Here is a 25805-nt window from a genome sequence, read left to right as displayed (position 1 = left end):
GCATAGCACAAGATCGTGTAGTTCGTTTGCTAGAGCTTTTCTAATGTCAAGTATCATTTCCTTAGACCATGAGATTGTGCAACTCCCAGATACCGTAGGAGTGCTTTGGGTGTATCAAACATCACAACGTAACTGGGTGACTATAAAGGTGCACTACAGGTATCACCGAAAGTGTCTATTGGGTGGCATGAATCGAGACTGTGATTTGTCACTCCATATGATGGAGAGGTATCTCTGGGCCCACTCGGTAATGCATCATCATAATGAGCACAATGTGACTAAGGAGTTAGCCACGAGATCATGCGTTATGGAACGAGTAAAGAGACTAGCCGGTAACGAGATTGAACGAGGTATGTGGATACCGACGATCGAATCTCGGGCAAGTAACATACCGATGGACAAAGGGAATTGTATACGGGATTGATTGAATCCCCGACATCGTGGTTCATCAGACTAGATTATCATGGAACATGTGGGAGCCAATATGGTTATCCAGATCCCGCTATTGGTCATTGGCCAGAGAGGTGCCTCGGTCATGTCTGCATGGTTCCCGAAACCGTAGGGTCTACACACTTAAGGTTTGGTGACGCTAGAGTTGTAATGGGAATAGTATGTGGTTACTGAAGGTTGTTCGGAGTCCCGGATGAGATCCTGACGTGACTAGGAACTTCGGAATGGTCTAGAGGTGAAGATCGCTATATTGGATGAAGGGCATTGGAGTCCGGAATTGTTCTGGGAGTACCGGGTGACGACCAGCGTGACCGAAAGGAGTTTCGGAGGCCCCGGCAAGCGTTGGGGGGCCTTATGGGCCAAGGGGAGGGGGCAGACCAGCCCACTAAGGGGCTGCGCACCCCTCCCACCCCATCTCACATAACCTGGAGAGGTGGGGCGCCTCCCCTGGGGCAGCCGTTGTCGGTGTCAAAACCGGCCGATCTCGGGTAGGGGGTCCCGAACTGTGCGTCTGAGGATCGAAGGTAACAGGAGGCAGGGGACATGATGTTTACCCAAGTTCGGGCCCTCTTAACGGAGGTAATACCCTACTTCCTACTTGATTGACTTGGATGAATATGGGGATTACAAGAGTTGATCTACCTCGAGACCGTAATGGCTAAACCCTAGATGTCTAGCTTGTATGATTATGATTGCCTCTACGGACTAAACCCTCCGGTTTATATAGACACCGGAGGGGCCTAGGGTTGTACAGAGTCAGTTTACAGAGAAAGGAATCTTCATATCCGAATGCCAAGGAGAGTCCTGTCGTGGGAACGATTCCGACAATAAGAGAGGGGTAGGATAAAGGAGCATGATCTATCGAGATGCAAATGGGTGACACGGTGGTTTTAGCGAGTTCGGGCCTCTCACAGTGGAGATAACAACCCTACGTCTCGTGCTCCAGAGAGGCTTTGTTTATCTGATTCTGTATCCGGAGATTACAATGTATGTGAGGGCAAGGAGAATGGATCCCCATGCCTGATCTAAGTCCGGAGACTTGAGAGGAAGAAGAGAGAGAGGTGGAAGAAAGAGCCCCCCTAGTCTAGTGGTGGGGGTGGCTTATATAGAGTGTGCCACCCCCTCACCTCCTATGTTACAAAGTGGGGCATGAATGCCATAATGGCAGCCCACTACCAAGCCCTCACTATGAGAATGATGCCGACTGCTTTGCTGCTTGTTGGTCTTCGTATATCCGAGTGAGTCGTACGTTCGAGTGGTGAACTGTCATCCGAGTGGATGGTATGCTGCTTGGTCGAGTGGATAGTATGCTGCTTGTCCGAGTGGATAGTATGTCTGTATGAAATTTATCTGGACCCACATGTTGTGGGGACCCCATGCTTTATGATATTTCGACCCTTCGTGGGCCTACCTGTTCTGTGTATCCCCAACATTAGCCCCCGAATTGGTTGCGATTTTGTAGAACAAGTTTGTGAAAGACACAATTTGGTCCGAGTGATTACGAAAATACTCGGTACTCGACATCGTGCTTTCAGACAACCAAGGTTTGAACAAAATCTCAATGGATTATGGTGCTGCGCTTCCCGACTGATCAGGGGTAAGTGCTCTCGAGGAGCAACTTGGTGACATTCGATCATCTCTCGAAAGAGGTTAACTCGTGATCAGAGTATGGATGTGTCATTAAATCCAGGCAACAAGATCGACGCATGGACTGCTCTCTTGGAGAGATGCCACTCTTATCCCGGAGGAACGTCAATACGAGTCGGCTCTAGATCCAAACTTATGAGTTTCACGCTTTGAGTCCTAGAAGAAGGCTCAAAACAGGTCCACGGAGGAGCGTTAAACTCACCTTATAGCAAATTTTTTGGTAGCCGACGGGAGCCTTAGAACTTGTTTGTTTGTTGTTCTCCACTCGGACCGGTCAGGCCGTGCCGAGTGTAGATTACTCCAGTGGGGGCACGCTGAGTGCACCCACTGGGTGTAGTCCCCGAGACTGTCGTCGACTGCGGGCAGTCGGCGGGGTTCTGAGAGAACTAAAAATCTTCTTAGCTGGTACTGATAGAACTTGTTCCTCTCCGACTCCGAGGTCGAGTAGCACTTGAGTGATCTAGAGATGGTCTTGCGTCAAGCAAAATGTTTCTATCTGAGTTCTCTTCCAGTGGGGGCACGCTGAGTGCACCCACTGGGTGTAGTCCCCGAGCCTCTGTCGGACAAGATGAGTCGGGCAGAGGGTTTAAGTCTCCTGGTAAACCTCCACGCAGTCGACACGGTAAATATCTTTTAGTCTGAAATTGAGTCAATCGGATGTATCTTCAGACGCTTGACATGGTAAATAAGCTCAGTCTCGAGCTGAGTCAGTCGGACTGATCTTCGTGCACTCGGCACGGAATAAATTCAGCCTGGAACTCTGTCAAGCAGTTGAATCTTCGAGCTTCTCGGCACGGTGAATGAATTCGGCTTTGAAACTGCCGACTATAGAAAAAAGCCGGCCACTCTAGGGAGTAATCGTTCTAGTAGTACTTCTTATATTGACCGTTAGATTTTGCATGAAAGGGGTATTTGTAAGAGTACATTGTATCCGTAGAGGAGCTTCATTTTTACCCTTTTGCATGAAAGAGGTATTTGTCCGAGTGGACGTGCTTCCCGACTGATCGGGGTATGTTGACTGCAAGGAAAAACTTGGTGGCACTTGTATGTCTCCCGGAGGAGATAGACTAGTGGTCTGACATGGACGTGCCATGAAACCCGAGTGACAAGGCTAGTGTGTGGGCTGACTCTCTAGAGAGAGGCCACTCATTATCCCGGGGGAACACCAGCACATGCCACCTCTGAGTCCAAGTTTGTGAAACTGGCGCCTTGGGGCCTAGGATAGGGCCAAGTGTATCCGTAGAGGAGCGTTGTTTTCACCCTTTTGCAGTCCTGAAGATGACTTTAGGTAATGATTTGGGCGATCGTCCTAGTGGACAGTACTACCCTTATAGATTTTCGGCAGACCGAGCATGTATGGTCAGAAAGATATTCCTGATGTGATCAATGGGTTGATTGAATGTGTGTAACCCCTGAGGGCAGCATGGCCAACAGCTGTGCATAGCCCCCGAGTGATCCTCGAAAGAGGCAAGAGCTTGCTACAAAGTGTGATACGAGGTTTGATCATACGAGTAACTTAGTCGTTCCCGTGTTGGCGGTGTAGAGGTAAAGACATGTCCAACTGATGGTGACGCGCGAGGCGGCCGAGGGGCGATGATGTGTACAACCGAGTGACGACGCGCGGGGCAGCCGAATGGTGAAAACATGCACAACCGAGTGGCGACGCGCGGAGCGGCCGAGTGGTGAAGACGTGCCCAACCGAGTGGCGACGCGCGGGGCGACCGAGTCATGATGTGAGGTAGCCGAATGATGAAGACGTGCACAACTGAGTAGCAATGCGCGGGGCGCCCGAGTGGTGAAGGCGTGCACAACCGAGTGGCGCGGTGCAGGACGACCGAGTGAGGATGCGCGAGGTGGCCGAGTTAGGATGCATGAGGTGGCCGAGTGACAGATTGCGTGTCCAGCCAAGTGGCTGAAATGGCCTTCGAAGGAGTTAGCCAGATGCTTTCGAAGCTAATGTAGCGACGAGGTCGGTGTAGTGTGGTTGCGACACAACAAGACCGATGTGACAACTGAGTCTGAGTAAGAATGAAGATGCCGTGCAGAGCGTCTAGGTGATTATAAAACATGTCAAAGTGGCAGATTGAATGCACTTGTTGAAGTGAAGGATCTGACTGGTGATGAAGTACTCAACTACTTAGGAGAGTGTCATTCCAAATGAGATGCATCCCCCGAGTGCGGCGTAGCCCCCGAGCGTACTACAGGCTTCGACAACGGACATGTCGGAGTACGAGAAATATAGTTTTGAATGGATGATTTGCAATTCATCGAGTCGGACTCGGTAAAGATGAGGAGAAGCTTCCGAGTGATGCTCGAAAGAGGCAAACTCGCAAAAGAGTGAAGTGTGTGAAGTTTAATTATAAAAGGGACTTATCTGTCTCATGCTTGACGAGGTCTATATCATTAATACAATGAAGAGGATTCTACAGAGGGGTTGGCCGGATGTGTTTGAAGTCAACAGAGCGACAAGGTCGGTGTTGTGGTGTGCTAGGACTGGTACGGTGACCGAGTCCGAGCAGCGATGAAGTTGGCGCATAGGGCCGTCGAGTGATCGTGTAACTTGTGTAAAAAATGGCACAAGCCAACGAAATAATTTCTCGAGGGAATTTGATGTTTGCTGAAATGATTTGTGTGAATAACACCCATAGACACCCGCTGGGAGTGCAAGGGGCTTGCTGGTTAACCAGCAAGAGTCTGAAAGGGCGAAGGATCCGTTCGAACTTGTCGAAGCGACGGATCCGACTGAACTCATTGGAATACTGGCTCAAATAAAATGGAAGTGTAGTGTTTCGACTGAGTTGCAGCCCTGAAGGACCGATGCAAACTCGAAATGAAGAACGACACATGGTGTTCGTGAATGATGTATGCGAAAAAATGGAAGTTGGACTCGTGAGTCACATAACTAGTACTAAGCAAGTATGTGAAAATAAGCAGCCGGGCGAAGAGGTACACTCGGTGGCATGGCCTCCAAGTGAACGTGATGTGTGAATTACGAGATACTCGGGAAGACGGAAATAACAGAATGTAAAATGACTTAGCTGTCTGAAGGCGTGCGAGCGGACGAGTGGTGATGAGGCGACCAACCGAGTGGCGACGCACGGGGCAGCCGACTGGTTATGAGGTGACCAACCGATGGCGACGCACGGGGCGGCCGAGTGGTTATGAGGTGACCAACCAATGGCGACGCGCGGGGTGGCCGAGTGGTGATGACGTGACCAACCGAGTGGCGACGCGCGGGGCGGCCGAGTGGTTATGAGGTGACCAACCGAGTGGCGACACACGGGGCGGCCCAGTGGTTATGAGGTGACCAACCGATGGCAACGCGTGGGGCGGCCGAGTGGTTATGAGGTGACCAACCGAGTGGCGACGCACAGGGCGGCCGAGTGGTTATGAGGTGACCAACCGAGACGCGCGGGGCGGCCGAGTGGTTATGAGGTGACCAACCGAGTGGCGACGCGCGGGGCGGCCGAGTGGTGATGAGGTGACCAACCGAATGGCAACGCGCGGGGCGGCCGAGTGGTGATGAGGTGACCAACCAAGTGGCGATGCGCGGCGCGGCCGAGTGGTTATGAGGTGACCAACCGAGTGGCGACGCCCGGGGCGGCCGAGTGGTTATGAGGTGACCAACCGATGGCGACGCGCGGGGCGGCCGAGTGGTGATGAGGTGACCAACCGAGTGGCGACGCGCGGGGCGGCCGAGTGGTGATGAGGTGACCAACCGAATGGCGACGCATGGGGCGGTCGAGTGGTGATGAGGTGACCAACCGAGTGGCAACGCGCGGGGCGACCGAGTGGTTATGAGGTGACCAACCGAGTGGCGACGCGCGGGGCGGTCGAGTGGTTATGAGGTGACCAACCGATGGCGACGCGCAGGGCGGCCGAGTGGTGATTAGGTGACTGTCGTGGAATTGTCACGGCAGATGTCCTTAGTGTCAGGACTTAGTCGCGAGGCCAACGCATCTATGTAGTAGCTTGAGAGGGGTTGAGCGGAATCGAGAGACGCAACACAAGACAAGGATTTAGACAGCTTCGGGCCCCGAGAAACAACATCTGGTAATAACCCTACATGCTGTTTGAGGCTAGGTCTCATTATCATCACGAGGGAGTCGCCGGTAAACCGGATCTTTGTGTCTAGCCCTAGAGATTGTTTCTTCTTGCTTGTCCCTCTTTGGGGAGCCCTGCCCCTCCTTATATAAGTTGAAGGGGCGGGTTACATGTGGAGTGCTATTAGGATTAGGACTAGTCTATCTCTAATACAAACCGGATACAATTCCTGGTCTTAACTCCTTGTAAGGTAAATATTCGTCATGCCTTTCCTCTTAAACCGGCCCACCATAGTATGAACCGGCCTTCATGAACCACCCGTTGGGCCACCGGGTCTTGTCGCTCCTCTGACCCGCCTGCCGGATTACCAATGAATTGTAAACCGCCAGGTCCAAATGGGTCGCCAGTGAATCGTTAAGTCTCAGCCGGGTCTGGAGTAAACCGCCAAGTCCGGCTGGGTTATACTTTCGGCCGGTTTATGCCGCGGGGTATATCCCCCCAGTTTAATTTGGATTTATCCATGTTAAACTGATCCTGCAACATAAACACAAGAACAAATTTGACATGTTGTGCTCCGGGTTAAATATTCTTGTACGCCAGCACCTGATCATCCTTAAGTCCTTGTCATTTCCTCCTTCTAGAAAATCCGGGTCATTTAGACCAGCTCCATAATTAATTTGTTTGTAGAAGAAATATTGCAAATAAAGAATCCATTTAAATCGGCCTTCAATGCTCTGATTTGACAAAAATATTGGTCTTCAAGTATTCAACTGATATTCAGCCGGCTTGAAGAGGTAGAACTTGCCGGTTTATGATTACCACCATTGTCGGGTTATAAAAACTGATAATTCCGGGTCATGATTGTTGCCAACGCCGGTTCATGATTGTTACCAACGCCGGTTCATGATTTGATGACGCCGGGTTATGATTGTTGCAGACACCGGGTCATAATGATTGGTGACGCCGGGTTAATCTGGTTTGCTCAAAACTGAGACTTTGAAAATATTTCTCCTTATATCCGTATTACCTGTAGCCCCCAAGTCTTGAGCAAAAACAAGGTGATGACTTAAGACTTACTTCAATACAAATACTGCCACTTTGAAGAAATCCATGTTGTTCATGTCAGTCACTAGTAAAAACTGAATACTCCATATATGTAGCCCCCAAGTGCCGGGTTGTCATGCTTGTAGCAACCTGGGACTTGTAATTTCCTGATGCTCAAAAAACTTCAACCAGTGTAGCCCCCAAGGGTCGGGTCATTATGCAATAATGATCAGGGACTTTGTAGATATAATCATGTAAATTTGAGCAATAACGTGTATCCCCCAAGGGCCGGCTCAGTAAGATAATATTGAGCTGGTACTTTATATATACTTCATTGAAAATAACATCATATGATGTAACCCCCATCATGGTGCTTGAATCCACGTCCACAAGGTTAAGAGCTTTGTGCTTTACCAACTGAGCAATAAACCTTTCAATAATATATGAAAATTTGAGTACCTTGAATTGTTTGACAGGAGCAATTGGTAGCCCCCAAGGGCCGGCTCATTACAATGTAATGAGTCGGGTCTTCAATAAGGTGAACAAAAAAATGACTTTGCATTAGCCCCCAAGTGTCATGGTGCATGCTTGCAGCGACATGAGACTTGCATATTTGATGTAATCTCAACTTGAATAATGTAGCCCCCAAGTGCCGGGTCGTAAGCCTGTAGCGACTCGGGACTATTCCTACAATTGTAAAATAAATAATATCCATTGGTAATATAATAGCCATAGCGCTAAAGCGACTTTGAGAACCTTAATCATAATACTGGTTTACTGATAACCATAATAAAATCCAGCCATGTTGGCTATTTGAAGATTTGAATAATATAATCCAATGATTTATGAGTGCATGATTCCAATGGCGCAATCCAAATATATACTGGCAACTTATAATCCCAAGCCAGTCCGGGTTAATAAACACTGGATAATTTATCATCATACTGGCGACTTATAGTCGAAAGCCAGGCCAGGTTAATAAACGCCGGATAATTTCTCATCATACACTGGCGACTTATCGTCTTAAAGCCAGGCCGGGTTAATAAACACCGGTGATTTATAATTATGCTTTATTCAACCTGTTTGTGCATATAGCAAGTTTAAAGTGTCCTGGCGGTTTATCGCCGGACAGGTCATAATGCCCAACATATAACCTGGGTTGATAACCAAGGCTGCACTTAAGAATAATCAAATATGAAATATATCATACCTGTGACATTAAATCACATCATTGGCTGGCCAACTTTATTGTAGTAAAGGTGATAACCCCAATCTTTGAGTACTGATAATTCCTTCCATATCGTGCCGGTTTATGATAAAACCGTGCCGGGTTGTGATAAACACCGGATTAACCATATATATTACTGGCGACTTGTAGTCAAAACCAGACCGGGCTGATAGTCTCTAGATTATAACTTGATCATGTACTGACAACTTGTAGTTGACAGCCTAACCGGGTTGATAAATGCCGGTTTGAAAACGTCACAAATCTTATGAAAATAAAGAAAACTCAGCAAAAGGCAAATAAAAACCGTTGTAGTCGAGGCTTTTCACGGGCTGCCAGGCCCCAAATTTGATCAAGAGGTGTTGCTATGGTTCGGGTTCGACCAAGCCCCCAAGTGATGCTGTGGCATTACGCCGATCAAGAGGTGTTGCTATGGTTCGGGTTCGACCAAGCCCCCAAGTGATGTTGTGGCATTACGCCGATCAAGAGGCGTTGCTATGGTTCGGGTTTGACCAAGCCCCCAAGTGATGATGTGGCATTACGCCGATCAAGAGGCGTAGCTATGGTTCGGATACGACCAAGCCCCCAAGTGATGCTGTGGCATTGCGCCGATCAAGAGGTGTAGCTATGGTTCGGATACGACCAAGCTCCCAAGTGATGCTATGGCATTGCGCCGATCAAGAGGTGTAGCTATGGTTTGGATACGACCAAGCCCCCAAGTGATACTGTAGAAAGCTTTGATAAGCTGAATCAAGGGGTAAACCGGACGCCACTTTATGAACAGAAACCCCCATGTAACCACACATGATACACCAATAAGGCAGGATACCCATGTTTAAACCGCGCATCATGGCTGCAGGTCCTCTTCGACAACCTTTAACTTTTTGCAAGAGATAAATTATTCTTGAACCGGGATTTTGAACCGGATATTGAGGGCTTCAAAACTTCGTGGGAGACACCTTTCCCTTGAACCGGATTCTAAATCGGAAACTTCATTTTCAGCCGGAAATTTTCTGACGGCTTTTAAACTCGAACTTGCGAGAAGTTAATTCCTTTTTGAACCAGACATTCTTAAACCGGATTTGAGAGCTTCAGAGATTTGTGGGAGATAGACTTCCCTTGAACCGGTTTGAAACCAGATATTTGAGAGCTTCAGCGAGACTGACTTCCCTTGAACCGGATTTTAAATCGGAATTATTTCTGATGACCCGAAACTTCTTCATTGAGCCGGGATTTTATAACTGTCATATACTTTCTAAGCCGGAAATTTTCCGACAGCCTTTAAATTTTCATCAATATAACTATAGCCTCCGGGACCGGGTTATCTTTCCCTCCATCGTCCTGAGGTTCTTAAATTTGCTGAAACTGGCAAGATTCGCTGAGTCATGTCATCGTAGCCCCCGAGTCTCAAAGGTGACTCGAGGAGTTGGCTTGAGACTCTCCATATTTGACCATGATATAAACTGGCATAACTTGTATATCATTGGTGTTGATAGCACGATGTGAATCCACAGAAGGCTGAGGTGACTGCGGCGGGTTACAAATGATCCCGTATGAGCCGTGTCAGCAACTCGGCCAATGGTTCCTTCCAACTGGCTATTTGAAGTTAACCAAACTGTAGTGGCGGCGACTTGTGCGCCTGCCCAGTGAGCCATCCAGTGCAGACGGTGGCTGATAATATATGATAATTTGCCTCCATTTTATTGAAAGAAAACCGGGCTACCCAAGCTGTGACTTGCTCATACTCAATAAACAGCTCATGCAGACAGGTGCGGCCTAGCGTGTGTTGATGTAGACCAGGCCGCGAGAGATGGACGACAAAGACGACCGCGGCTTCAGAGGCGGCACAAACAGATGAGTCGGCCGCGGCATTGTAAACCGCTTCAGACGGGCGAGTCAAACACAGGCGCGGTCCCGGCAAGCTGATGTAAACCGGGCTGTAAGGGCGGCGTCTTGCACGCATCCATTCACCGTGTAATGTGGCACGGACGAACACCGGGCAGGACGTTGCCAGCGCATGCTCCGTACCCATGGTATAAACATAATTGTCCTGCGTACAAAAAATACAGTAGGTCAGAGTAGTTGTTTGTCGAAAGAAACCAACATGTACTTAACAAAATATATAGGATAAATATCACCTGATTTATTTAGGCGTAGGGATCGAAACAAGAAGCAAAACTCCTCATGCAGTTTTAATGGCCCTCCACATCCACCCACGCATCCACCAAGCATCCAAGCTGTTTTGTTCCTGGACTTTTGAGACAGCAGCGGTATGGCACATCGGGTAGCTCACGCCGCTGGTGGAGGCGAAGACAAGGCGGCGGCCTGACGGCGGCAGGTTCCGGCACGAGGTCTCGGGCGGGTTGAGAATGAAAACCACGGCAGAGGTGCCGGATCACTGGTAGCGGTTTGCGGTAGAGGTCGGCTGGCCAGGCGCGTCCGGTCTGGGGTGCGGCCATGGCCACAGTGCCGGCAGAGGGCGGCTCGGAAGCGGGCTCATGGTGCAGCGATTGCCGCAGCGGCAGTGGAACGAGTCCACGCCCTCGACTGTAGCAGAGGAACGGAGGGCCGGTCCGGCGACTCAGCGCGGGACGGCAGCGGACGAGTGGATGGACGGCGGTTGACTCAACATGGGCTACGGCGGCTTGTGGATGCATATTGCAGCAGTGGCGGTCAGCTCGGAGGCGATGTCAGATGCCGGCCGAGGCGGGTCAATGGTGGAGTGTGAGTCTGCGGAGACATCTGCTTCCGAGTCGTGGCCGGTTCAATGAATCAACGTCCGTGTTCTCTTCTGGGTAGTGGCCTTTTCCTTTCTTTGACTTTTCTGGCCATCGAGAAACATGACTCTGGCCATCGAGAAACGTGACTCTAGTCTTTTAACCTGATATGACAAGTAGTACTTGTCTGATTGATATGTGCTTGCTCATACGTACAGACGTGCTTGCCAATTGATCTGCAGCCTCCGATCGTCATGCGCTATCAGTTGATGCCCTCGGGGCTTGTAACCAGCGTAGGCACTGTCCGTAATCGAATCTGACCGTGGTACAACAAAAAATACATGTTGGGCCGGGCCGACTCCTTCAATTAACGGCAGCAAAAAATCTTGCCGGTCTCGGTCAAACTTATGTCTGTCGGTCTCGGCGAAAACTGCAGCTAGGCGGATTGGACAGATCGTACTCCTATCGGTCTTTTTGACGCGGCGGCTGCACGCGATGTGACCCTAGTCTCATCGCTTTTAACCTCATTACGCCAGCTCCAGACTTAATCAAAACTCTAATCAGAAATAATGAATTTCCGGCTCTGTCCTGTTGCCGTTTCTCCCCGTGCGATCTTTCCGCATCTTCTTGAGATATTCTTTTTTCTTCATCGGGTTAATCGCGAGCCCTTCGATCCTAGGAGAGATCCCTTCAAGAACTCAACACCACCGTGCGCAGGCCCCAGGGTGGGCGCCAACTGTCGTGGAATTGTCACGGCAGATGTCCTTAGTGTCAGGACTTAGTCGCGAGGCCAGCGCATCTATGTAGTAGCTTGAGAGGGATTGAGCGGAATCGAGAGATGCAACACAAGACAAGGATTTAGACATCGGGCCCCGGGAAACATCATCCGGTAATAACCCCACATGCTGTTTGAGGCTAGGTCTCATTATCATCACGAGGGAGTCGCCGGTAAACCAGCTCTTTGTGTCTAGCCCTAGAGATTGTTTCTTCTTGCTTGTCCCTCTTTGGGGAGCCCTGCCCCTCCTTATATAAGTTGAAGGGCCGGGTTACATGTGGAGTCCTATTAGGATTAGGACTAGTCTATCTCTAATACAAACCGGATACAATTCCTGGTCTTAACTCCTTGTAAGGTAAATATTTGTCATGCCTTTCCTCTTAAACCGGCCCACCATAGTATGAACCGGCCTTCATGAACCGCCCGTTGGGCCATCGGGTCTTGTCGCTCCTCTGACCCGCCTGCCGGATTACCAATGAATCGTAAACCGCCAGGTCCAAACGGGTCGCCAGTGAATCGTTAAGTCTCAGCCGGGTCTGGAGTAAACCGCCAAGTCCGGCCGGGTTATACTTTCGGCCGGTTTACGCCGCGGGGTATATCCTCGACTGTCGTGGAATAGTCACGGCAGATGCCCTTGTGAAAGGACTTAGTCGTGGAGCCATCGTAGCTAGGAAGCTTAAAGGGGTTAAGCGGGACAAAGGACACGAGGGTTATACTGGTTCGGCCCCTTACGGTGAAGGTAAAAGCCTACTCCAGTTGAGGTGGAATTACTAGGGTTTCGATGACCAGGGAGCGAATCCGCTATGCCTTGCTACCGATTTGATGTTATCTCCCTTAAGCCGCCGTCGGGTCATCCCCTTATATACACGGGCTGACGCCCCGCGGCCTACAGAGTCCCGGCCGGCTTATAAATAGTATCTGGCTCGGTAACTAGTTAATCTTGCCTTACAACACAACTCACGCCATTATGGCGGTTTATCACTACGGGCCTTAAATCACCTACGGGCTTTAGGCCCTTTATTGAACCGCCATCTTCAAGTCTTGATATTGGGCTTCATATGATGAATCATCATAACGTAACCCGGCCCCTCCTGGGCGGGTTACACCAGTAGTTATATCCCCAATATTAGGCCCCAGATTGATTTGAACTGGTTCATGTCGATCTTCAATACCTTAAGAAGAAAACTTCTTGGCTTCTGTCTGTGCAAAAGTTATGACCCGCCGTGACGTCATCTTCTAGATTCTTGATAACCTGCCATGACATGATCTTCCATTAAATTCATTTTTTATTCTGTCATATCCCAACGGATCTTTATCTTAATAACCATCCCGAAAATCGAGGCGTCGGAGCCGCTGGGTAATCATGTTTTCGGCCTCTCGTTTTTCGCGCCCACTTATCAGTCCTCCCTTATAAATAAGCACGACCAGGTCTTTTCTCATTCTCCCCCTTCCTATCGTCTTCCTCCTCTCTCGACCTTGCTGCCGCTCGAGCTCCGCCGCCGCCGCCGTAACAGAGCACCTCATCTTCGTCGATCTTGGCCGCTGCATCAACCTGAATCGACCAGAGAACAGCGGCGATTCTCCGCAGTAAATCTGCAGCCATAAGTCTCCTCCTTCTCGAACATCAGATCTGCATTAGGGTTTCCATGTTCTTCCCTGTTCTTCGTGGTTCATCATGGTTTCTTCGTAGTTCTTCCACTGCGGCCTTAGTTGATCCAAAAGTAATATGGAAATTTATGCGGTAGTTATTTCGCGTCCATTTTTAATACTGGCAGATCTCTTTCCTTCGTGCAGAGGCCTCACTAGACCTCATGAACTCATCTGTACCTTTTTTTAGGTCTAGAATATCTTCTTTTCTGAACAACCATTTGATCCAAAATAACAGCTGCAACTTGTGAAACTTGTTTGTGCGACACTTAGGCAAAAACTGTATCCGTTATCCATGACGGCTCTTACCGCCGGCTTAACGAGGCAATGCTTAATGAATGATCCTGATCACTCATAGTGAATTTAAATAATCTAATTGCTACTGTTTCCCATGGTGGCTTAAACAAACTGACACAATTAGCCATATATCATTAGGCCCCTTCGTAAGCCGCCATCTTAAATATAAATTGAAGTATTTTCTCCGGCTTAAATTTGAACCGGAAATTTTTATTTTGTCATAGGCTTCCATCCTTCATAATGCCGCCCAAGGCTCCCAAAGCACCCATCACATGTAACTGGGTTAAATCCATTGTCACTGGTAGCATCTTAGCTGATTTTGTAAAGACTGGTTATCTGCCGAAGAAAGAGGTCATGTCCTATCGTGCTCCTGATCCGTCAGAAGAAAAACCTCAACCCAAGGATGGGGAAGTTGTCATCTTTACTGATCACATGAACCGGGGCTTTGCTCCACCCGGCTCAAAAAATTTTAGAGACGTCCTGCACTTTTTTGACCTGCGGCCTCAAGTAATCGGACCCAATTCCGTGTCAAATATCTGCAATTTCCAAGTGTTCTGTGAGGTGTACCTTGGAGAAGAACCCAGCTTATTACTCTTTAGAGAGTTATTTTATCTGAACCGCCAAAACGAATGTGCCAATGGGCCCAGCTTGGAACTCGGCGGAATCTCAATCCAACAACGGAGAGATTGTCTCTTCCCTTATGCTGAGCCGCCAAGTCACCCTAAAGATTGGAACCAGACATGGTTCTACTATCAAGACACTTCTCCGGCTGATGAGAACCCTCTGCCCGGCTTTCGCGCCCTGCGACTGGAGTCAAATCACCCCTTGCTAGATAAATTGTCTCCAGCTTAACGTCAACCACTTGCTCCCACCATCAACAAGATCAAAGCTCTTCTAGGGAATGGCCTAAATGGCATTGATCTGGTCCGGGTTTGGATTGCCTGGCGGGTTATCCCCTTAAGCCGCCGCCCTGGCTTGATGTGCGATTACACTGGCCTGAACAATGATCCTCTACGGCACAGTCCCGATGACTTACCCGAAGACGTTGTTGATGACATGACCAAGTCTCTTCTGAACGTAAGCCTGGCCGATTGCGGGAAAGTGGGCTTAAGCCCTTTCTGCAAAGCTAACCCAGCTCCAGTGGTAAGCCATTGACTTGAGCATTTTACTTCCCACCTTGATAATGTTGTCCTTACTCAAAAACCTTTGTTGCAATTTGCAGGCTGATGACAAATTTTGGAAGGTCAAGTATGACCATGAGGCTGCAAAGAGAGCCAGAAAAGCTAAGAAAGCCGCCAGGAAAGCCGCTCCCCGTAAGAAGGGAAGCAAGCCTAGCGCCTCGGATATGTTTCATCTGGACGATACCTCCGAGTCAGAGGTAGCTCTTGACTCTTTAGGTTCCTTTTTTAACCATCTTATTGACACTGATTATCAGCAGGAGGATACAGGAGCGAGTACTGCAGTGATTGAAGAGGTAACTATAATTTCCTCCGACTCCGAGCCTTTGCCGAGACAGAAAGTCCGAAGAGTACCCCAGAAAGTAAGATTTTCACATCCTTTAGCTTATCAAGATCCTCAATTTCTTTTGAAGCGACAGATTCACGAAAGTCGGAGGCAGACCCGGACCAGCAAAGATGCAGACCTCTCCTCCGGCTTACCTGATGCAACAAGAAAATGCTGGACTGAGGTTACCTCCGATTTACATTCTTTGTATCCTTTAGCGGGTTTCACTCGTCAATCACTCAATTTTTCTGACTCAAACTATCACGGGACTTCACCTTCTTCCGGCGACTCAATGCAATCTAACATGCCGGCTTTCAAAACCGCCCCAGGGTAATGATAATCTATTTATCTTGTGTTTATCTTACTCATGTTTTTGTACTAACCCTTTGATTCCCAGTGTGCAAGTGAAGCCCAGCAAGAAGGCAAGGAGAAGTAAGCCGGCCGACGAGCCAATCTTGGCTGAATCGGAGCTCAGAGCGGCTGCTGCCGATACTTCCGTTCCTGAGCCGCTGCCTGAACCAGCTCATGACACTCCAACTTCCACCACTGATCCATCTGTCGAACAAACTATGGAAGGCTCTGAAAACCCGGAGATCCCCAGCTCAGCCATGATGGATGACCCGGAGGTCGAAATCACCCGGACGGACTTTGTTGAACCGGGGAGACCTACCGCGTTGGCCAAATGTTCTGCCAAAGAAGAACTTCTGGAACGCCGCAAAGCCAAACTGAACGTTACTAATTATGCTCATCTGTGTATTGGAGACATCGTCACTGGCTATCTGAATCAAGTACACAACAGCCGTGACTTGGAAATTGACATGGTGAAGCAGATTCACCAAAAATCTGAGGTATAATTCTCATTGCTTATTCCTTAGTTATCTTAACTCTACCAGCCCCCAAGTCTACTTCTTATGATCAAATATGTTGTAGACTTAACACCAGCTTAGTAATTACTGCAAGAAAACCGGCTTATCCGGTAGCGCCCAAGGTCCGGCTTAGATAGAAGATTTGATCCAGCCCTCACCGTGTTGTAACCAAGTATTTGAACAGCAATATGCATTAGCCCCCAAGTGCCAAGTACCTTTGCCTGCAAAGTGCTTGGGACTTACTTTCATAAACCACCACTGTAAATAGAGCTCTTGAGCATACATTAGCCCCCAAGTGCCAAGTGTCTTTGCTTGCAAAGTGCTTGGGACTTAATATTGCATTATGATCACCCTAACTGTGACCCGGAATTTATACAGGCCGCCATCAATCAATTTGAGTCGGAGATCTCTGAACTGAAGACTCGATTGAAAACTCAAGAGAATGAGACCCAAAAGGCAAATTCCAAGTTTGAATTCAGTGTATCTGCTCAAGAGAAACTGAAAAAGAAGTTTGAAGCAGAAAGAAAGGCCTGGGCTGATGAGAAGGCCGCTTTGCTCAACCGGGCTGAACAAGCGGAGGCTACTCTTGCAGAAACAACCGCCGAATTATCCGGCTTAAAACGCCATGTATCTCAGATGGTCTCAGCAATCTTTGGTAAGCTACTCTGCAAGTGTTAGCTATTTTAATTTTTTTTTCAACAAGTATCTCAATTGTCATTAGCTCACCTGACTTTGCAACGCAGGCCCCAGGAGTTCCAATCTCAACCAGAGCATGCTGACAAAGCTGAAGGCCGTTTATACCCTGGTGGAACAACTCTACACCGGGTCACAACGTGCTTTAGCTATCGTGGCTCTGTCAAATGAAGTTCCCACTCATCTGGTGGATGTGCTAAGGCGGCTTGTCGTGCTACCTCAATGATTCCAAGAACTGAGACGAGCTTCTGCAAGAGCCGGAGCCATAGCTGCATTAAGCCGGGCCAAGGCATGGCTACCGGAGCTAGACCCGGCCGACATCGCCCTTGGGTATCTCAGCTTGAAGGAGGACGGCACTCCATTTGATCAGAAGGACTTCGCCGCTTGCGTGAAGGACATACGCCCTGTGGCCACTCTGATTGGCAACGATACAGATCTCACCAAGTATCAACCGGGTTATGATGCCGAGAATCAGAGAATTCCAACCCCGCGTTATGAAGCAATCAGCCTGATCCCTCCAACTCGTAAGCATACCTTCGCCCCTGAAGTTGACCCGGCCGAGTTAATTGATGATGAAGCTGAATTTGAAGCCTTGAGTGGCATTGACTGGAAATCATCAACCTTCCAGGACAGGGAAACAGCCGGAGGAACGGAAAGGGATGAACCGGAAGCTTCGGCCCAACAACACCTTTGATCCCTCAGGCGGCTCATGCTTATGTCTTGATAAAAAACAATGCCTCACTTTTTGGACTCGGGGAGTCATGTAATAGAGTAAGAAAAATACTTAATTTTGCCGTGCCACTGCGCATTTGTGTGGCGCTCAACACTTCTTAAGCCGCCATCTTATATTCACCCGTATTATACTGATCCTCTGCTTTCCTTGCTTTAATTGTCCTGCATATAAAACAAATCACAAGTACCTTGGCGGCTTACCGCCTGGAGGGTCATATACTTTACATATAACCCGGAGTAAGTAACAATCATAAAAACCGGTTCGCAATCATATCTTTGAGACATAATCATAACAGCATACCTGTGATCCTTCGATTATGCTGCCGGTTTATGCGATCCGAACAATGAGGTTGAGAACCCAACCCCGGTTGACCAGCACATATGATATTTATGATGTGCTATCAACGTTATTGATCAAGGTTAAGCCGGTGGAATAAAAACCACCCGTGTACACTTTAGATATGATCAAAAAGAACGTCAAGTAAAATCCAAAAAATTGTTTGCAAGAAGAAATTTTAAAAAACCTTACGGCCTCTGGTTCGAATACGACCAGAAAACCGTCCCAAAGGGGTTAAGCTAAGATTCGAATACGATCATACATCCCCCAGTGGCTTTGGCGTTGCCGATCAAGAGGGTACCGACAGCTATGTTCTCTTTGGTTCGAATATGACCTATGTTTGAACAGGAAGCCCCCAAATGACCTTGAGAATTGTTTAACGACGCTAATTTGAATACGATCCACGTCGGTTCTCAAAAGGGGGTTGAGCTATGGTTCAAATATGACCAAGAAAACTCCCCAATGAGCTCGGCAGTGTGCCGATCAAGAGGGTATCGACAGCTATGTTCTCTTTGGTTCGAATACGACCTATGTTTGAACAGGAAGCCCCCTAGTGATCATAATTTTTAACGGCTAGAGTCGAATACGATCGTAAGCCGGATCAGCCCCCAAATGACCATGTGAGATCATAACGGAAATAACAATGACACATGTTACCTTTGAGGGGAAAAAAGGAAAGAGGTCCTGCTTTATTATTTATCATAATATATACATTGTCACGGAAGTATGTACATTATGAGAGCAAGTGGCTCAAGTGTAATAAGGCCAAAGCTGAGCTATATTCCACGGCCGGCGGGTCTCCTCCTCCGACTTACGTGAATATTTGTGCTCTCGAACATCGATGAGGTAGTATGACCCATTGTGCAAGTTCTTGCTGACCACAAAGGGCCCTTCCCAAGGTGGGGATAACTTGTGTGCATCTGTTTGATCCTGGATGAGCCAGAGCACCAAGTCACCTTCCTAAAAGGTTCTGGACTTAACCTGGCGGCTATGATAGCGGCGCAGGTCTTGTTGGTAAATCGCCGAACGAGCTGCTGCTATATCACGCTGTTCATCCAACAAGTCAAGAGCATCCTGACGCGCTTGTTCATTGTCCGTCTCAACATAAGCCGCCACACGAGGCGAGTCATGACGGATGTCGCTAGGGAGAACCGCCTCGGCCCCGTAAACCATGAAGAAAGGCGTATAACCCGTAGACCTATTAGGAGTAGTATTGATGCTCCATATCACAGAGGGTAACTCCTCCACCCAACAACCCGACGTCCACTGCAAAGGGACCAAAAGCCAGGGCTTGATGCCTTTCAAGATTTCCTGATTGGCTCTCTCAGCTTGACCATTGGATTGGGGGTGGGCCACTAATGAAACATCAAGTCGAATATGCTCTTGTTGATAAAATTCTTCCATGGCGCCTTTAGACAGATTGGTACCATTGTCAGTTATAATGCTGTGTGGAAAACCAAAGCGAAATATCACCTTTTTCATGAACTGAACCGCCATGGCCACATCACACTTACTAACTGCCTCTGCCTCAACCCACTTTGTGAACTTGTCAACCGCCACCAAGAGGTGGGTCTTCTTATCCTTGGACCTTTTGAAAGGTCCAACCATATCAAGCCCCCAGACTGCAAACGGCCAAGTGATTGGAATCATCCTCAACTCTTGAGCCGGCACGTGAGCACGTCTTGAGAACTTCTGACAACCGTCACATTTACTGACTAAGTCCTCTGCATCAGCATGAGCCGTCAGCCAATAAAAACCGTGACGAAAAGCTTTAGCCACAAGGGATTCTGAGCCGGCATGATGGCCACAATCCCCCTCGTGAATCTCTCATAAAATTTCTTGCCCTTCCTCAGGGGAAACACAACGCTGAAAAGCCCTAGTGACACTGCGATGATGCAACTCGCCATTGGCAATTATCATTGACTTAGACCGCCGGGTTATTTGTCTGGCCAAAATTTCATCCTCAGGCAATTCTCCCCGGGTCATGTAAGCCAAGTATGGCACTGTCCAACCTGGGATAACATGAAGAGCCGCCATCAACTGTGCTTCAGGGTCTGGAACAGCCAAGTCTTCCTCTGTAGGTAACTTGACAGAAGGGTTGTGTAGAATATCCAAGAAAGTATTAGGCGGCACCGGCTTTCGCTGAGAGCCCAGCCGGCTTAAGGCATCAGCCGCCTCGTTCTTTCTACGGTCAATGTGCTCTACTTGGTAACCCTGAAAATGTCCGGCAATGGCGTCAACTTCACGGCGATAAGCCGCCATGAGGGGGTCCTTGGAATCCCACTTGCCTGATACTTGTTGGGCCACCAAATCAGAGTCGCCAAAGCACCTCACCTGGCTTAAGCTCATCTCCTTAGCCATCCGAAGACCATGGAGCAAGGCCTCGTACTCAGCTGCATTGTTAGTACAGGGAAACATCAACCGTAGTACATAACAAAATTTGTCACCTCGAGGGGAAGCTAACACGACTCCAGCCCCCGAGCCCTCCAATTGCCTGGATCCGTCGAAGTGAATAGTCCAGTATGTGTTATCCGGTTTCTCTTCAGGCATCTGCAATTCTGTCCAATCGTTGATGAAATCTACCAATGCTTGTGATTTGATAGCTGTGCATGGCACATACTTTAGATCATGAGGCCCAAGTTCAATGGCCCACTTAGCGACTCTTCCTGTGGCTTCTCTGTTTTGGATGATATCTCCTAAAGGAGCAGAACTAACCACAGTGATAGGGTGGCCCTGGAAATATTGCTTAAGCTTCCGGCTTGCCATGAATACCCCACAAACGAGCTTCTGCCAATGTGGATACCGTTGCTTGGACTCAATAAGTACTTCGCTGACGTAGTAAACCGGCCGCTGAAACGGATGTTCCTTACCCGCCTCCTTGCGCTCCACCACGATGGCCACACTGACGGCTCGTGTGTTAGCAGCTACATACAATAATAAGGGCTCCTTATCAATAGGAGCTGCAAGAACTGGCGGTTCAGCTAACTGTCTTTTCAAATCCTCAAAAGCGGTGTTGGCAGCATCACTCCAGACAAAGTCATCTGTTTTCTTCATCATCTGATACAGTGGTATGGCCTTTTCACCCAACCGTCTTATAAATCGACTTAAAGCAGCGATCCGACCTGCCAGACGCTGGACGTCATTTATACACGCCGGCTTAGACAGAGAGGTGATTGCCTTGATCTTCTCCGGGTTAGCTTCAATGCCTGTATGAGAAACCAGAAAACCCAAGAGCTTGCCTGCAGGAACACCGAAGACGCACTTGGCCGGGTTAAGCATCATATTGTAGACCCGAAGATTACCAAAGGTCTCCCTCAGATCGTCTATCAAGGTCTCCTTCTCTCTGGATTTTACCACAATATCATTCACATAGGCATGAACGTTGCGCCCAATCTGATTATGAAGACAATTCTGTACGCACCGCTGGTAAGTCGCCTAGGCGCTCTTGAGCCCAAATGGCATAGACACATAACAGAAGGCTCCAAAAGGGGTAATGAACGCCGTCTTCTCTTGGTCCTTAACTGCCATTTTGATCTGATGGTATCCAGAGTAAGCGTCCAAAAAACTTAAACGCTCACAACCTGCCGTAGCATCTATAATTTGATCAAAACGGGGGAGAGCAAAAGGATCAGCCGGACAAGCCTTGTTTAAATCTGTATAATCCACACACATACGCCAGGTGCCGTTCTTCTTGAGCACGAGCACCGGGTTAGCTAGCCATTCTTGATGAAAGACTTCAACGATGAACCAGGCCGCCAAGAGCCGGGCCACTTCCTCACCAATGGCTTTCCGCCTCTCCTCATTAAACCGCTGGAGAAATTGCTTGATTGGCTTAAATTTTGGATCAATATTAAGAGTGTGCTCAGCGAGTTCTCTCGGTACACCCGGCATGTCAGAAGGTTTCCATGCAAAGATGTCCCGGTTCTCACGGATGAACTCGATGAGCGCGCTTTCCTATTTAGGATCCAAATTGGCACTGATGCTGAAGTGCTTAGATGAGTCGCGTGGCACAAAGTCAATAAGCTTAGTCTCATCGGCCGACTTAAATTTCATTACCGGCTCATGCTCCGTGGTCGGCTTTTTCAAAGATGTCATATCTGCCGGGTCAACATTATCCTTGTAAAACTTTAATTCCTCTGTCGCACAAACAGATTCAGCGTAAGCAGCGTCACCTTCCTCGCACTCCAAGGCTATCTTTCGGCTGCCATGAACCGTAATGGTCCCATTGTGACCCGGCATCTTGAGCTGCAAATATACGTAACACGGCTGTGCCATGAACTTGGCGTAAGCCGGCCGCCCAAATAAAGCATGGTACGGGCTTCTTATTTTGACCACCTCAAAGGTCAGTTTTTCCGCCCTGTAGTTGTACTCATCTCCAAAGGCTACTTCCAGCTCGATCTTACCAACTGGATACGCCGACTTACCGGGCACCACACCATGGAAAATAGTATTGGACTGGTTGAGGTTTTTATCAGTTAACCCCATACGACGGAAGGTCTCATAATAGAGGATGTTGATGCTACTGCCTCCGTCCATGAGTACCTTAGTGAATTTATACCCACCAACTTGAGGAGCCACCACCAAGGCCAGATGACCTGGATTATCAACCCGGGGAGGGTGATCTTCCCTACTCCATACAATCGGCTGTTCAGACCATCACAAGTAACGTGGAACTGCCGGCTCAACAGCATTCACAGCCCTCTTATGAAGCTTCTGGTCTCGCTTGCACAAACTGGTAGTAAACACATGATACTGTCCACTGTTGAGCTGCTTTGGATGGGTCTGGTATCCCCCCTGTTGCTGCTGCTGATTACCCTGGCCAGATTGCTGGTTAAAACCACCTTGATTACCTTGAGAATTCTGAAAATTGGAATTTGAACCGCTGCCCGGGCCATGAAAGCCGCCGCCACCTGAGTCGCCGCCCTGCCCATTGTTACCGTTGAACATGTTGGAATTCTTGAAAGCTTTCATGATCGCGCAGTCTTTCCATAGATGAGTGGCCGGCTTCTCCCTAGAGCCATGCCTTGGGCAGGGCTCATTTAACAACTGCTCAAGCGTCGGGCCTGACCCGCCAGACCGGGGAGGCTGTCTCCCCTTACGTCGGAGATTGTTACCCTGCGTGTTGGTGTTGGCCACAAACTCCATACCATCATCAGCCTTACGCTTATTACCTCCCTGATTCGCTGGGTTATGCTGAGGGCCCTTGCCGTTGCCATTCTTCTTTCCCTTCCCTGTCTTTTCCTCATCAGACGCGGGATCCTTGGTACTATCAGAGTCGGCGCACTTGACCAGAGCCGCCATCAGCGTACCCATATCGTTGCAATCGCGCTTGAGCCGCCCAAGCTTCATCTTCAGGGGCGCAAAACGACAATTTTGCTCCAACATTAAAACCGCAGAGCCGGCATCCATCTCATCAGACGAATGTATTATTTCCTTGACCCGGCGTACCCAATGGGTCGTAGACTCGCCTTCTTGCTGCTTGCAGTTAGTCAAATCCACAATTGACATAGATTGCCTACATGTATCTTTGAAGTTTTGGATGAACCGGGCTTTCAGCTCTGCCCATGACCCGATGGAATTAGGTGGCAGTCCCTTTAACCAAGTGCGGGTAGTCCCATCCAACATCCTGGTGAAGTATTTGGCCATTGCCGCTTCGCTGACCTCCAGCAACTCCATAGCCATCTCGTAGCTTTCAATCCATGCTCCGGGCTGTAAATCAGCTGTGTAATTAGGTACCTTCCTAGGTCCTTTGAAATCTTTGGGCAGACGTTTGTTACGGAGAGCCGGCACCAGACAAGGGACACCTCCGATCCTCGTAGCTATGCCTGCCTCGATAGAAGCCGTCGGATAAACCAGGAGGGGTTGGTAAGCTGTCAGCTGAGCCGCCTGCTCCGCCTCTTGACGTGCTCTGTCTTGGTCTACCGCGTTAAAGGCTCCGTTATGTGCCGGGCCGTGGCCAGCTGGCAAGTCACGGCGCCGGACGTTGCTTGAGCCGCTCGCTGAAACCATGTGTCTGCTATAACTTGGGCTCTGGTTCGGACGAGGGGTTGAATGAATTCTGTCCCGGCTATATGAATATGCCTCCTGTTGTGCCAGAGCCGTCTGAAGAAGTTCTCTGACCCTGCGGGTTTCGACCGCTGTTGGAGAGTCACCCTCGACTGGGAGAGCCGCCAGTCGCGCTGCTGCAGCGATCATGTCAACGGATTAGAATAATGACCCGGTGGTATCGGCACGTATTGAGGTGGGGCAGTATTCACACGGGGAGGCCCCATCACTTGCGGCTGAACCGGCGTCCCAGCCCCGAGTGCCGTGATTTCTGGAGGGTTACTGGGCCCTGCACCGGGCGTGTTGAAGAGGTTTCGAGGATCATAAACCGGAGGGAGCCGAGATTGAGTCTTCTGATGCCTCCTTCTCATGACCTCATTGGATGCGTTCTGATCCATCGTGAGCCGGAAAGACTGCGCCTGAATCAGTTGAGTCTGGGCGTCCAGAGCCGCCCGTTCTGCAGCCATCCTGATTCCCTCCATTGCCAGATCTTCCTTAGCTCGTGCTATATCCAGCTTTAACTGTGCCACCTCCGCATCATGTTGAGCTTGATCCGCTGGGATGACCGTGGCGGTTAGCAGGGCAGTCATCTTATCCGTGAGATCCATCAGCACCTGAGCCGGCGAGTGCACAGGGCCTCCTGCCCAGCGGCGGAGTTTTGAACAGGTTGCGTGCCGGCCATGAAGATTCCAACCCGGCTCGGTGGCTCAAAAGGGTCCGGAATACTGTCGCCATCGGAACAACCCCCGAGCCTGCCGTCTCGAAGTTGATACAATGAGTCCGCCTCACCTGTGGATGATTCATCATCAGAGCAGATAGTCGTCTCATCACTAGATCTAGATCCTTCAGAGAGTCCTCCATGGATGCATCCCACGAAAGCATGCTTCAAGCCGTCTCGATGAGGTCGGTACAGATGTCCGGCTCGCCGATTTTGCCAATGAAAATGTGGATTCCGCCAAAGGGGACCGGTACCCGTACTCGATTGAGCCGGCGTCGGGGCCCCAGCCTGCGTCGTTGATGTAGAGCTTGCCGCGACGACTCTTGGTCATCCGGCCCACAGCGTATCCCTTGAGCCCTTCGAAGCTGCCCTTCAAGAACTCAAATCCACCGTGCGCTGGCCCCACGATGGGCGCCAACTGTCGTGGAATAGTCACGGCAGATGCCCTTGTGAAAGGACTTAGTCGTGGAGCCATCGCAACTAGGAAGCTTAAAGGGGTTAAGCGGGACAAAGGACACGAAGGTTATACTGGTTCGGCCCCTTACGGTGAAGGTAAAAGCCTACTCCAGTTGAGGTGGAATTACTAGGGTTTCGATGACCAGGGAGCGAATCCGCTATGCCTGGCTACCGATTTGATGTTATCTCCCTTAAGCCGCTGGCGGGTCATCCCCTTATATACACGGGCTGACGCCCCGCGGCCTACAGAGTCCCGGCCGGCTTATAAACAGTATCCGGCTCGGTAACTAGTTAATCTTGCCTTACAACACAAGTCACGCCATTATGGCGGTTTATCACTACGGGCCTTAAATCACCTACGGGCTTTAGGCCCTTTATTGAACCGCCATCTTCAAGTCTTGATATTGGGCTTCATATGATGAATCATCATAACGTAACCCGGCCCCTCCTGGGCGGGTTACGCCAGTAGTTATATCCCCAACACCGACAGTGACCAACCGAATGGCGACACGCGGGGCAGCCGAGTGGTGATGAGGTGACCAACCGATGGCGACGCGCGGGGCGGCCGAGTGGTTATGAGGTGACCAACCGAGTGATGACGCGCGGGTC

This window comes from Triticum aestivum, chromosome 7D (genome assembly GCF_018294505.1).
Source record: "Triticum aestivum cultivar Chinese Spring chromosome 7D, IWGSC CS RefSeq v2.1, whole genome shotgun sequence".
Lineage (NCBI taxonomy): Eukaryota > Viridiplantae > Streptophyta > Magnoliopsida > Poales > Poaceae > Triticum > Triticum aestivum.
This window is presented reverse-complemented; position numbering follows the sequence as displayed.